The following is a 5,180-nucleotide window of genomic DNA, read 5'->3' on the forward strand; positions in this document are numbered from 1 at the left end:
TCACACAACGCGGAGCTATGGGGCACGTGCAGGCAAGCTGACACCCACGGGTCCCACAAACAGGCAGATGCACCCCAAATGCATGCATGCATAGCCACACAGCCGCATAAGCCGGACCCTGCACAGAGACCCCCTCCAGAGATCTCACCCACACACAGTCCCCCCACATGTCCAGACAACTCAAATTTACAGCCTCGAGCCGCACACCCTGAAACAGGAGGGGCTTTCAGGGCCATCCCGTCCAACCACAAGTGCTCTGATGGGGAAACTGAGGCCCAGAGAGGGGAAGGGATTTGTCCAAGAGCCCCCACCCCTGAATGAAACAAAGCTTATTCATCCTGCTGCTTTCTGTGAGTGGACCCACATCCTGCGTTGTCTGCCAGCCCCACAGGTGGGCTGTGCATAACTCCTCTCTCTAATCTGTGTCTCCCCTGTTACCCAGGCCCCTCCAGGCCCAACCCATCCCTCCCTTTCCTTTCCCCCTGCCACCTCCCTGCTCAGTCTCCTCATTACCTCATGACTAGAATGGAGAAGAAAATAGCAGTACCCCGCTCCCTGGTTTTCCTACCTTCAGTCTCTCTCCCTCCCACCTGCTGCCCGTGGTGGCCAGATTCATCAGACCAAAATTTGCATTGTGTTTTTCTGTCACTCCGGAACATACAATGCCTCCTTACTGCCTACAGGTTAAAGATGAAATGCTTAGCAGACCATCAAAGATCCCTCAGAGTCGGTTACCAACTGCCTTTCTCTCCTTTTCTCTCTTGGCCTTGCCCCAAATCTTCACTCCAGCTGGAATGATTGTATCGTGCTGGCCGTCAGTTATCATGCACTTGCAACCCACAAACCTACTTTGAACTCTCTCTAAAGTTCCTCCATCTCCCCCAAACTAGGAAGCCTTTCCCCCCCTCTCCTCAGATGACAGACTCCAGACCCCTTCCCCAAGGCCCGGGCTGCACCTCTCTGACCTGATCAGTGGGGGTTCGTTGACTGTCCTTCAAAGCCGCGGTTAAGGCTCGGGCTCGGGCTCCCTCCAAGCAGATGGCTGCCCCCCACTGGCCACCTTGCGAATCACAGGCAGGCTTCAGGCATCGTAAACTGAGCCTGAGCAGCGATCCGCTCGCCTGGGGAGAGAACAGGAGAAGGACGCCAGATGACCGCTTTTATAAGCCCTTAAGCCTCTAAGGTTCTTATACTCAGAGTAGCGGGGAGGGCTCTCAGCCGTGCTTTCTGAACTGCGGGCACCTGACTTCAGACCCCTAAGCCCTAAGAGAACCCCTCTCCTCTGAGATACAAAGACTTGGGGCTTCCGGGACACCGCTGAAGGGAAATTCGCCCACCAGGCTCTGAGAGGCCACAAGGCCAGGGACAGTCCAGGTGGCAGACCCAAGGTCCGGCTGGGGTCAGGTTTCCACATGAATATTTAATGCTTCCAGCCAGACCTGTCAGATGTTCCGAAAACTGAGCATCTCCTTTCATTTCTGTACACCATGCCCTTCCCCATCCCCACACCCCTGGGGGTAGGGCAGGGAAGACAGGCCTGGGACAGCTACCAATGGCCTCTGGAGCAATGATTTTGGGGAAATGGAAGATGAATGACCTAGTTATTCTTCCACTTACTGTGTGACCTTCAGCAAGTTACTTAACCTCTCTGAATGTCTGTTGTGTTTTTTTCATTTGTGACCTGGGGACAATAGCACCTGCTTAAATCGACTTGCTGTGGGGAGTAAGTACAATAACCCCATGGGAAGGTGACTTACATATTTGCTGTTATTATTATTTTCCCTCAAGTCCAGCTTCCCTCCCCTTCTTCCTTCCAACCCCAGGGGTGCCTCTTGCCCCTTTCTTTTGGTGGCAAGGTGGGGACTTTGCTTGGCTCTGCCATTCCCCCCTAAGATCCTTTGTCCTTTCTAGAAACTTCAGCTGAGGAGGGGGAAAGGAAGCAAGAAGCTGAGGCCAGGCTGGTGGAGTAAGACAGGAAGAAGGTCCAGCTGAGGGGAAAGGGAGGGAAGCAAACAGCAGACAGGAAGGGGAAGACCCTATTCAGAGAAGAGCTAGGGGCAGGCTCATTTCTTTCTTTTTCTCCCTTTCTCCTTCCTTTTCTCCTTCCTGGCACCTTCTCCAGCCCTGGTGCTATCACGCCAGAAGCCCGGACGGCCATTCCGAGCAGAGGTGAGGTCAGGAGCATGGAGGTAGGGTTGGCAGGGTGGAGGCGGGGCTGTGGAAAGAAGCTTGCCCCATCTTTCCTGCCCACGATTCCCTGCCAGTGGCTTTCACAAACGAGGGTCTTTTACATCGGATTTAGGTGGGAAGTAGCTAAAATGCAGATTCCTGAGCCCCTCAACCCTGCTGAATCAGATCACTGAGGGACCCTGGAACTGCATTTTAACAAGCCAGGGTTGGTTACCAAGCACTCTAAAGGCTGAGAAACATCCCAAAGGTAGGTTGGTGGAAGGGGACAGACTGGAGAAAGCAAAGGGAGAAAAGTTAGATTCACCCCCACCCCCACCGCAGGCACACTTGATGGAAGTAACAGACGACACTCCAGCGCGGAGAGGGGACACTCCAGCGCGGAGAGGGTGATACCCGGGATGGGCAATAAAAGAGGGAGGAGGCAGAGGGAGGACCCGGAGACTGATGGGTGTGGGGACACAGAAATGAGACCCGAGAAGTAAGCAGCCACTAGCGGAAACAGACACTTGCAAGGTGTCCCCCACCCTCGCGACGATTTGAGACCCTGGACTTCTGGACGCGGGATGTGGACAAGCTGGTGGATTCCTGGGGCTGGGGGGGGTGGTGTCAGAGAGGAAGCCTCGCCTGCAGGGACCCGCGGCCCTCCCCAGAGGCCAACGCCCAGACGTCAGGACACTCACCTATCCTCCCGGGCCAGAGCCCTCCTCCCCTGCCCTCGGAACTGGGCTCGGGTCCCGCACCCGCGTGACCTTCTCCCTCCCTCCACCCCCCAGCCCCCGGTCCCAGCTCATCTGCATAAAGTTCCAATTAACACGTTTTCCCTCAGCTATTTACGATCCCTGAACTCGCTCCCAGCTTGGGAGCCTGCTTCCCGCCGCCCCCTCGCCCCTCGGGGTGCGGCCCCATTAACCCTAGCGCCCCGGGCGGCTCGCGGCGGCCCTGACCCAGCCCGCCCGGTCCGCGCAAGGGGGCGGCCCAGGGGCGAGGGGCGCGCCCCGGGGCGGCCGGCTGCGCAGCGGGGGCCGGCTCAGGCCAGAGGCCGGGCTCTCTGGGAGAAAGGCCGGCGCTGGCCCCCACTCTTGCAGGGAAGAGATGGGGAGGGGGGCTTCTCCTGGGAGACTCGGGGCGTCGAAATTCCTCGTTCCTCATCCTCCGGCCCCCGCACCACTCCTCCCCCCCGCCACGTACCCTCTCCCCTCCCCAGCCATCTGTTCCACTCAGCAGCGCCGAGACAAACACGGCTCCAGCTCGCTTCCGCCCCTGCCCAGCCCCCTCCCCAAGCTCTCCACCCCTCCCCCGGGACGCCGAGATTTCTGGCGGCAACTCCCACCCCGTCCGAAGGCCCAGCTGGGCAGGGGCCAGCGTCCAGCCCCCCTCCCTCGGTCTGAGGATCGATGGGGGTGCAGATAACGCTTGAAAGGGTGGGGGTCGGGAAGGCGTGAGCCGTCCAAGGAGGGCAGCGCAAGCCAGGGTAAGAGTCTGGGGGTAGAGGCCCAGGAAGGATGGGCTAGCGGGGAGGTGTGTGCGTGGAGAGCTGTGTGTGTCGGGGGGGAGGGGGCGGAAGGGTTTCCCTTTTTGTTCTCCGCCCCCTCCCTCCCACCCCCACCCCCACCCCAATCCCCAGACGCAGCCCTGCAGCGCCGCCTGCTGGGCACACCCAGCACCCGGCGCACCCGCCTTGCTTCCTTTGCCCGCCGGCAACCTGGCCCTGTGGGATCCGTCGCTCGTGGTCAAACTCCCCACCAGATTACTTGGAAGGTCAAGGTCCGGGACAGCGAGCACAGTGAGACACAAGCAGGCCCTCCGGGAACACCCCCCCCCCCAACTCCTTAGTGGGCGCTGTCCAATTCTGGTTTAGTTTTTTGCAAAAAAGGAACTGTGTTGAAAGCCAGGAGTCTGGGCTCAGAGCAGCCAGGAGTCTGCTATGTGACTTTGTCAAGGTTCCAGACCCCTCTGGACATGTTTTCTCATCCGTGAAATGGGTGGATCAATCTGTTTCATTAACTTCTAAAGAGAGTTTAAGACAAAGGGGCAGTTTTATCTGTAATCCTGTCTTCAGCGCTAACATTTGTGGCTTCTCTAAAGTTGTTTTTTTCCAGGGAGGGGGGTTGTGAATAGGGCCTTTGAGGTCGCTCTCAGCCCTGAGGACAGCTGAGCTGGCCTGAGAAGCCTGGGACCTCCTTTCTGCCCCTGAGCGCCCTGGTAGGCCTGTGGTCAGGACTCAAGGGTCAGAGTGCCCAGGTTCCTAGCTGAGCTTCACCACCTACCCACTGGTCTCGTGCCTTAGCCTGTCTGCGCTTTCTCCAACCTACAAAACGCTGTGAAGATACCAGCCTCTCGGGCCATGGTTAGGATGAAGTGAGATACTTGTGAAGCCCAGGCAGATCCTCAAAAAATGTCAGTGCCCTTCCCGGCCCCACCCCTCCTTCTGTGACTTACTCCAGCCTCTAAGGCTTATGTCCCAGGCACATGCAGAAGGGTAGGCCCGGGATAAGCAAGGTATATCTTCTTGGAGGGCCCCTTGTTCTCAAAGATGGTGTCTTTACCTACGTAATTTTAAAGCCTCACTTCAATGTTAAAAATAAGTATAAATATAGTATAAAGTGAAGCTCCAAATTTGCATGAAGTTTTAAGATAAAACAGGAGACTATAAAAAAGTGTAAATTTCAACAAACCTCCATCATCCCTCAGCGTTATTTCTAAAGCATCCTGCCCTGATCCCTTGTACAGAGAAAGGCAACTTCCTGGATGTACCTCAAACCATGGGAAGTGGGGGGGGGGGGTAGGAGCAGAGGACAGGATGAGGACTCCCTCCAGACACTGAGGGCAGGGCATGCTTAAGAACCGGGAAATGAGCCAGAAAGCCAGAGGTGGACAGGCTGGCACTTCAGCTGTCCTACTTAATGCCCAGCCCAGCCTGGGTGAGGGAGAGATGGGGGTGTGGGAAAACACCCCCCCCACCCCCAACAAAGATACAGGCACACACCAGC

The sequence above is a fragment of the Ursus maritimus genome, unplaced genomic scaffold (genome assembly GCF_017311325.1).
Source record: "Ursus maritimus isolate PB19 unplaced genomic scaffold, ASM1731132v1 scaffold_23, whole genome shotgun sequence".
NCBI lineage: Eukaryota > Metazoa > Chordata > Mammalia > Carnivora > Ursidae > Ursus > Ursus maritimus.